General features: G+C 43.8%; 1 long non-coding RNA gene across 1 annotated transcript; it reads left to right on the forward strand.

Moving 5' to 3' along the window:
• Positions 1-8,552: 8,552 nt before the first annotated feature.
• On the forward strand, positions 8,553-9,444 carry LOC122465653. The gene is made up of 2 exons (XR_006290647.1): positions 8,553-8,781; positions 9,030-9,444. It is a non-coding gene; the product is annotated as an uncharacterized LOC122465653 (long non-coding RNA).
• Positions 9,445-10,144: the final 700 nt, after the last annotated feature.

Genomic DNA, 10,144 nt, shown 5'->3' on the forward strand with positions numbered 1-10,144 from the left:
TAGGGGCAATTCTTACAAACTTCTCTCACACGCATCACATACAACCATATAACTTTTCCCTCATTATTACTCTAACATAAAATATGCCCATGATTAATAAAATCGCATAAACGATTGTTCTCCAAGTTTCTACCTATCTACTTTCCACTCCATTTGTAAAGCCCCCATCACCACAGTTTCTAGGTGCCAGACATACTAACCACAACTTTTAAATGTTCAAAGAAAAACACAAAACAATGATTTATCAAATTATATTCTCACTTGAAATCTTGAATTTATAGCCATTGTAATATTAATTATTTTGGTATGGTTGGTAAAATATAATTTAAGACATTCCAAATGGTGAGGGCAGAAGTGACATATTCATCCATCAAGGTTATGCACACTGTGCTGTTATTTACCTTAGTAAGTTAGATAAGATTAAAAGCAGCAGTGTTGAAAGAAAACAGAAGCCAGAGCTCCAGGTAGTTTTTATTTATTAGTGAATTCAACAATATTTTTATTGGTTTACTTAAACAAGAGAAGTGTGAGGGATGTTAAATGGTTTAAAGGAATTTAGGTCTGTTCTACACTTAAAAGTTATGTTGACATAGCTATAGCAAGCAGGGCAGGTCTACACTAGAACGCTACATCAGTGGAGCTGGACCAATGCAGCTGGACTGCTGTAGCGCTTCTGGTGAAGACATGCTACGCCGATGGGAGAGCACTCTCCTACCAGCATAATTAGTCCACCTCCATGAGTGGCAGAAGCTGTCGGTGGGAGTACGTCTCCCGCTGACCTAGTGCCGATGTGGACAGCGATTAGGTTGATATAACTTATTTCGCTCAGGAGGGTGTCTTTTTCACACCCCTGAGTGATGTAAATTAGATTGATGTAAGCGGTAGTGTAGACCAGCCTTTAGTGTGAAAATCTACATCTCTGAGTGCCATAGCTATGCCAACCTAACCCCACACGGTAGATGCAAGTAAGTCAATGCAAAAATGCTTCTGTCAACTTAGCTACCACCACTCAGGGAGAGGGTGTTCCTCCAGAGATTGGAAAAAAAACCCTTCTGTTGCTATAGGCTGCATCTACACTACAGGGTTACACCAGTCTAGCTACAGTGCTGTAGCTATGCCGTTCTAGTCTCCATAGCATAAACATGGTCTAAGATCTGAAAAAGTAAAAAGGGACAGGAGTTCATTCAAGGCAATGTTCAGACATGTCATTTTTATTTTACCATATAAGCTCCTGTAGTCTTCTCCCTAGTGCAAACTTGCATTGCAACAGTTCAGTATATGTTAAGGCCATGATCTTTCAAACACATGAGCTTATCTGTGTAAATTACTCAAGTGCATAAGTGCTTGCAGGATTAGAGCTACAGTGTGTAAAAGTGGTATTAGTTTGAATGTATTGTAACTTGAGTTAGGCACTTGGAAATAGGATGACTAAATGTGACATTCTTTGCCATCTTTGATAAAGATCCTGCACTAGTATGGACAAAGTTCTGTATTAGAGGAAGGAAGCCACTATGTCTTGACCTGTTCTCCAACTACTCAAAGAGTAGTTCTACTATTCAATACACTATTGTCTCATCATTACTGTTTTAAGGGCTGGTGATGAATAGGAATTCTCTTTTGCCCTGTATGCTCTTACATTTTTTTTAAAACCAAGAATGAGTTCATCCACTTCTTTTCTTCCTAATTCTGAGCAGAGGCTGCTGTGCTGCTTTGCCATTCCTCAACATGGAGAGCTCCCGGAGCTACTCATGATGCTGCTCTTGGCAACTGAGGGGGCTGTGGGATAACTTAGAGAGAATCCCAAGATGCGCAGCGATCAGCTCTTCCTTCCCACATCACTGCACTGTGGGATACATACCTCCGGTGCATTGCTCACCCTGCCGACGATGGTATCTCCAATATGGATATGATCTGTCGACAGAGGGAGCAAGTGTGAACACCCTTTTGCGATTTTTATTTTGTCGACTTTTGGGTGTCGACATAAGTTTTGTCAACAAAACTTGGTAGTGTAGACAAGCCCTAATATGTCTTTGTGGAAAAAAGATTCTGGCCCCTTGTGACATTATCTGATTAAAATATGTAGACCATTATTGCTACCACTGTTATATAATTGCAACAAATATTGTGCAAAATATTTCAAGTAAGGTGTCTATGGAAAGGGTATGATTTGCTGAATATGATTATGCTATTTGTAAGCATGTATCATTTTTGTATTTGAAATTATGAGTATTGGAACTATACCTCTATTTCGAATATGTCTGCTCCTGTGATAACACCCACAAGATATTTAGCCTGCACATCTTGAAGGGACTATTCAAGTTAAATGGCTCATCAAGGAACATTTAACTCACAATGGACCATGGGAGACGCCTATCTACACTTAATGGACTTTCCTATGAATATTCTATCTGGAGTATAGGTAATGGCTTCTGCTGTGACTAAGCAAAATTATGCATGGACATGTGACTTGCCCATGTGACTCCAAACACATCTTGTTCCTTGTAATTTTCCACAGTGAGAACAATGGGTTTCCCTTCACTTGGCAAAAGCTATAAAAGGCTCTGGAAACATTTCCATTTTGCTTCTTTCCTGCTCAAACCTCTGGACTATGGACTTATACTAATGGGAGCATTCTAACCAAAGGACTGAGGAACTGCCAATGATTTGGAAGCAAAGACTTGACTTAAGTCAGCAGTTTATTCAATCACTGCTACAAGCCTGAACCAAGAACTTTGCAATTACTGTATGTATTTGATTCCTTTAGCCAATTTTAACTCTCACCTTTTTTTCTTTCTTTTTATAAATAAACCTTTAGATTTTAGATACTAACGCATTGGCAACGGTGTGATTATTGGATAAGATCTGAGATATATATTGACCTGGGTATGTGGCTGGTCCTTTGGGATCAGAAGAACCCTTTTGTTTGATGAAATTGGTTTTAAATAACCACTCAACATTAAGTCTAGTGTTTTTGGTGGTGATACAAGGACTGGAATGGCTAAGGAGACTGTTTTTCTGACTTCTTGTTAGCCAGTGTGGTGAGACCAGACGTTGCTGGTTTGGTATATCTTATGGGAGAATAACCACTAGTTTTGGGGTGTGTCTGCCCTATTTCTCAGCAGTTTGTCCTGAATTTGGTATTCGCAATTGTGACCCATGAGGTATGGTGACACCTTTCATTCTCTGAAAGGCTAAATTAGTGCCCTTTAGGAAATGTAGTAGTATTTTGTCAGATTTATCATCGTAGATGAATAGGTTTTGCCTGTTAAACTGTGTATGCTTCTCCACCTGTTCAGCCCTTTAACAACTTACTATTATTTGTATTACTATAGAACCGAGGAGCCTTAGTGAGGGACAGGGACCCATTGAGCTGGGTGATATACAAATACAGAACACAAAGACAATCCCTCCCTCCAGGAGCTTACAATCCAAGTATAAAACCAGAGACAACAGATTAATATGGGCGCGGGTGGGCTAGAGGAGGGGAGTACAAGGAAACAATGAGACAGTATTGGTCAGCATGATAGACAGTGGTCTTGGTACACCTAAGCATTGTTGAGGTTTTTGTAGGCATCACAGAAAAGAAGAGTTTGAAGGAGGATAATGTATTCGTTTTGTAGATGTTTACAGGGAACTCCTCCCAAGTGTGAAGGGCAGCATAAGAGAAAGCATGAAGTTGCTTGTTTGAAAATTTAACAAGAGGGTGATTGAGGCTGGTATCATGGGCCAATTGGAGGTGGGAGTCAACAGATCAATAGCAAATAAGAGATGATAGATAGTGCAGGGATAGGCTGCAAAGGACTTTGAAGGCGAAGACAAGCAACTTATGTTTGATGCCGTAAAGGAGGGCTCAGTGAAGGGATACAAAAAGAGAGGTGAAATGGTCACAGCGACCAACTAGGGAAATGATCTTTGCAGTAGCATTCTGAATGGATATCAGCACAGCAAGATTACATTTGTCAAAACTGAGAAAAAGATGTTGCAATAATCAAAATGCAAGATTATGAGACCCTGGATGAACGTTTTAGCTTCATGGATGGATAGGAAATGCTGTATCTTAGAGATGTTATGCAGAAAGAATATGCAAGTTTTCGACAGAGTGGATGTGATGATCTAGACAGAGATTCAAATCAGAGATGACATTGGTATGTGTGACAGGCAGGATGGTGGGATTGTCCATAGTGATCAAGAAAGGAAGTAGAAGGGTGGGCTTGTGGTAGTGGTAGGGGGGAGATTAAGAGTTCTCTTTTAACCATAAAAAACCAGGAGTACTTGTGGCACCTTAGAGACTAACAAATTTTTTTGGGCATAAGCTTTCGTGGGCTAAAATCCACTTCATCGGATGCATACAGTGGAAAATACAGTAGGAAGATATATATACACAGAGAACATGAAAAAATGGGTATTGCCATACCAACTGTTGTTACTCACACCTTCTTGTCAACTGTTTGAAATGGGCCATCCTTATTATCTCTACAAAAATTTTTTTCCCTTCCTGCTGATAATACCCCACCTTAATTGATTGGTCTCATTACAGTTGATTGGTCTCATTACAGCCTTAGGCCTGGTCTACACTGTGGGGCGAGGGTCGGGGGGGGGGGAATCGACCTAAGATACGCAACTTCAGCTACAAGAATAGTGTAGCTGAAGTTGATGTATCTTAGGTCGACTTACCTCGCGTCCTCACGGCACGGGGTCGACTGCTGCCGCTCCCCTGTCGACTCCGCTTCCGCCTCTCACCGCAGTGGAGTACAGGAGTTGACGGCAGAGCAATTGGGGATCAGTCACTACCTGCCGATCCAGCGGGTAGTGTAGACGTACCCTAAGGTGCCACAAGTACTCCTTGTTTTTTTTTGCTGATACAGACTAACACAGCTACCACTCTTTTAACCATGTTGAACTTGAGCTGATGACTAGACATCAACAAGGAGATGTCAGAGGGACAGGCTTGAGATTTTAGTTTGGATTGAAGGAGACAGGTCTGAAGTAGGGAGGTAGATCTGTGAGTTGTCAGCATAAAGAGGGTAGCTGAATTTATGTTTGTATTTCCTCAGAATTTAAAGACGGAGTAGTTGAAAGAAGTCATAATGGTTGCATAGCAGCATATGTCGCATTTTACATGGAATAGTTTACAAACTATAGTAATTAAAGGAGCAATAGAAGCAATGGCCATCTTGCCTATGAGGAGAGAGGAAAGGAAAGGGAAAGAAAATTAACAGCTTGTCTGCACAAACAGTTAGTTTATGGCCATTAGCAGGTTCATGGGGATAGTCAGAGCATGGTAGGCTAGTGCAGGGGAGATTCATATCAAAGCTTGTCATGAACTAAATGTTTGTGTAGACAAGCCCTATGTTAACAGAACCACTGAGATGTATATGAGCAACTGTCATCTTATTAGTATGCAATGTCGTTGTAGCTGTTTTGATCTTCAGGTTTAGAGTTCTGTGTAAATTCAAAAGCTTGTCTCTCTCACCAACAGAAGTTGGTCCAATGAAAGATATTACCGCACCCACCTCATCTTATAAGTGCCACTCTGCCCTTCTTAACTCATTCCCTGCTTTTTTGTCTTATGACTCTTGCTTGTTGTATCATACTAAGTTTAGGTTGTAATCTGGTTGGGGTAGGGGTCATGTCTTGGTCTTTTGTGCCTAGAATATTTTTGTTTACTCAGATTATAGCTACTGTTGTTAAAAGGAGTTAGACAAGTAAATGGAGAGAAAGCCAATTAAAAAAAGGCAAGTTGTAGGGGATACTAGAGCAGTAGCTCTCAACCTTTGCAGACGACTGTACCCCTTTCAGGAATCTGTTTTGTCTTGTGTACCCCAAGTTCCACCTCACTTAAAAACTACTTGCTTACAAAATCAAACATACAAAAGTGTCATAGCACACTATTACTAAAAAATTGCTTACTTTCTCATTTTTACCATATAATTATAAAATAAATCAATTGGAATAAAAATATTCTACTTATATTTCAGTGTATAGTATACATAGAGCAGTATAAACAAGTCATTGTCTGTATGAAATTTTAGTTTGTACTGACTTCACTAATGCTTTTTATGTGGCCTGTTAAACTAGGGAAATATCTAGATGAGTTGATGTACTCCCTGGAAGACCTCTATGTACCCTGGGGGTATGTGTACCCCTGTTTAAGAATCATTGAACTAGAGCCTCTTCCATCACTACAATTTCCTTTCCTAATGGCCTTTTTAAAGCAGCAAAAACTATCTGGTTGGTTAGGTCAATGCATTTCCTATAAAATATCCATCACTAACATGGACAAATGACTTAATTGAGAAATTTTCTTTTAAAAGGAGAGAGTTTAGCAGTAGGATAAGATTTTCAGGGTATAGTGCAGAATACTACGGAACTGACTTCAGTCAATTCCACTTTGTCTTGTCAATTTATTTTAACTACTGGAAACAATATTCAGGGCATAGAAATTTCCCTTAGACTCGTGTACAAGGTGCTAAATAGACTAACATTTCATTAGCGAGTTAAACATCAGGTAAAAGTTACTGCAACCAAGGTTGATAAAGGCTCTAACAATTCAGATCTTCTCTTCTAGTTTATCACTAATTCTCATTAGTTTTCAATTTTTTTTAAACTTGTTTTGCCACATTCTAGACACAGCCTACAGAAGCTATTGGTCTAGAAAGATGTTTTAAATTTAAATCCAGATCTAACTATAAAAAGAGCAATTCCCTCCAGAATCGAATTAGATAATGTTTGGAATAAATAACTGTTGATCAGGACCCAATCAGTGGCAGATTAACCAATGGGCACATGGGGCCCATGCCCAGGGGCCCCGGCCTATTGTGGGGCCCTGGAAAAATGTGCACCCCACCCCCAACAGACAAGCACTGGGGTGGGGCGGGGGAAATCTCCACACCCCAACCCTGCTCCCCAGGAGAAGCACTAGGTGGGTGGGGCAGGGCAAGCCCCTGAATCCTGACCCCATTCCCCGGCAGCAGCGCCAGAATGGCTGGGTGGGGCAAACCCCCATGCCTCAACCCCAATCCCCGGCAGCAGTGCCGGGCGGGACAGGGGAAGCCCCCTGACTTCGCTCCACTCCCCAGCAGCAACGCCAGGCGGGCAGGGCAAGCCCCTGCACAGTGACCCCACTCCACTTCCTGGCATCAGTGCCAGGTGGGAGGGGCAGGATGAGGGAAGCCCCAGCACCCCAACTCCACTCCGTGGCAGAAGCGACAGGGGAAGCCCCAACACCTGGATGCCGGCTGCAGCCCCGGGACTGGAGGAGCTCTGGCTCCCTACTGCAGCCTCAGGGTAGGGGGAACTCTCACTCCCCGCTGCAGCCCTGACAGGGGGAGAGAGCTTCTCTGGCCTTGGGGCAACAGTGGGGGAGGGCAGAAAGGAGCAAATGGGAGGGCTGCAGTGGGGGGGGTCAGAATGAGTGGTACATGGGTGGAACAAGGGCAGGGCTGCAGGCAGAATGGGGTGGGGCCATGGGATAGGGTTGCCAGCTCTCTGGTTTTCAGCTGGAACGCCCGGTCAAAAAGGGACCCTGGTGGCTCTGGTTAGCACTGCTGACCGGGCCATTAGAAGTCCAGTCAGCGGTGCAGCAGGGCTAAGGCAGGCTCCCTGCCTGCCATGGTTCTGTGCACCATGCGGCACCCTGAAGCAGCGGCATGTCCCCTGTCCGGCTCCTATGCATTGGGGCAGCCAGGGGGCTCCGCACACTGTCCCTGCCTCAAGCACTGGCTCTGCAGCTCCCACTGGCCAGGAACCACAGCCAGGGGCAGCTGCAGGGGTAGCACCTGCGGACGGGGCAGCGTGCAGAGCCATGTGGCCACACCTCCGCATAGGAGCTGGAGGGGGACATGCTGCTGCTTTCGGGAGCTGCTTAACGTAAGTACTGCCTGGAGCCTGCATCCCTGACCCTTTACCATGCCCCATTCCCCTGCCCCAGCCCTGAGCCCTCTCCTGCCCTCCAACCCCCTTGGTCCCAGCCCAGAGCACCCTCCTATATCCCTGTCCCCACCTGAGAGCCTACACCCCCAGCCAGAGCCCTCACCCCCTCCCACACATCTACTCCCTGCCCCAGCCTGGTGAAAATGAGCGAGTGAGTGAGGGTGCGGAGAGCAAGCAACAGAGGGAGGGGGGATTGAGTGGGGGAGGGAGCCTCAGAGGAGGAGTGGGGCGGGGGTGTTCGGTTTTATGCGAGTAGAAAGTTGGTAACCCTAGCCGCAGATGGAAGGGGCGGAAGATGTGGGGTGGGGCCCCCCCACTTGCTCTGGCCCAGGGCTCCACAAAACCTTAATCCGCCTCTGGACCCAACTGAGTTTCTTTTTAATTAACTGTCTTGGTTGTGAATAAGGTGACTGACGTATATGTTTCAGAGTAGCAGCCGTGTTAGTCTGTATTCGCAAAAAGAAAAGGAGTACTTGCTCAAATAAATTGGTTAGTCTCTAAGGTGCCACAAGTACTCCTTTTCTTTTGATGTATATGTGTAACCCATGTGCCTAATAGGGAGATCTCTTTAAGAGATCTATTGAGGGGTGGGTAGGAATGAGTTGGTCTGGGTCATTGTTGCTAGGCAGATGCACAATTAGTTTTCTACACTCAGAACTTTGTGGAATTGGATGTGGTGGTTTTCGGTGTGCTCAACAGGTTCCCTGTTGCTGGACTCAGACTCCACAAGGACGAGTAGTCAGGGCAACTGCTTTGCACAAGGTCATGTGCACTGTGGGGGTTGGGAGAAGCTGTGCCCAAGGAACAGAAAGCAGGCTGTTGTCCCTACTCTAAAGCATTTCGCAGCAGGTTAGTGATGTTGTTAACCCTCCAACAGGGAAGCCCTGGCAGTGTTAATTATAGAAAGGGGAAACTGGGAGAAAAAACTAATTTTTTATTTTAATTCTATACTTTGAATGTTGTTTGATTTTAGCCAAACTCTTTTAGTGAAATTGTCTCAACCAGTATGATTCACATTTAAATAATAGAAAAGTTGGTGATAATGGGGAAAGAGTTATTTATATTTTGCTACTCAGATTTGTATTTTCTTGTCACAGGTTGTTTTTTTTTTAATTTATATACTTAACTGGAGTGGTTGGTTAATTGGTTAGCTGACGAGCTAACAGTGATTTCAGCAGAGGAGGAGGAAGAGTCTGCATGGATTCCAGCTGGAGATTTCTACAAGCAAGTGGAGGGAAGACCTTGCTTTTGACACAGCAGACTGTATAAATTTGATGATCAAAGACTAACTGAGATTCAGGTGAACTCAGCCTAAGCTTTTGTGAACTCTTGAGTTTCTTCTCGCTGTGCTTCTTTTGGGCGTGGGGACTGACCTGTTTAGATGCAACTTGTTTTTCTTTCTTTATGTTTATCCATAACTGTAGATAATGTAAGTAGCTATGTTATGTTGTAAAAATTATTATTTATGTTTCTTTATCAAAAGATTTTATAAAGTTGGTACTTAAGAATTAAGTTCATTCCTGTTGTTCATTTGGACTTGAATTTGAGGAGGTTGACCCTGTGCAATCCTTGCTGAAAATCCTCAGAGGCTGAATTCAGGGTCTCCAGTACTTTTCAATGAGAGTTGGGTTTCTTAGGCACTGGAAAAGAGCAGTGAAGTAAACTTCAGCCTACCCAAAGATGTCCATGCACCGCAAGCAGTTGATGGCCCTTATTATCGTGAATTTAGGGCCAGACTGTGCCTATCTCTTGCTTGGGTGGGTGCAGAGGGATCCTCCCTCCTTTATACCATGCAAGGTCCCAATCTGTCACAGCCTCTGAACTCATTGGATAGCTCCCTTCTAATGTTTCTGGGGGCTCAAGATACCCCCTGGGGGCAAGAAAGAGGCAGCATAATGGATTCTCTCCTCCCTACTGCACTGGTAAAAGTGGCTGGGCACAGAGATGGGAGTATGCTATATCACTAGGGATTCTGCAACATGCACACTTCCTCCGCATGCCAGGGAACTTTGGGACACAATCCCTCCCACACCTCCCTATAGGGCAGTACAGCTCTACACCCCCACCCCCACCCCAAGTGAGCCAGTGTTTACATTGCACAATCAGGCCATTTATGTAATTGTACGCAAAGTCAACTCTACCAAACAAGTAGGACAGAAAAACACTAGGAGCAGCAAAATGTTTAGTGACGCAACACTGCGTCTGTGACTGC

Source organism: Chelonia mydas, chromosome 4, assembly GCF_015237465.2.
Source record: "Chelonia mydas isolate rCheMyd1 chromosome 4, rCheMyd1.pri.v2, whole genome shotgun sequence".
Taxonomy (NCBI): Eukaryota; Metazoa; Chordata; order Testudines; family Cheloniidae; genus Chelonia; species Chelonia mydas.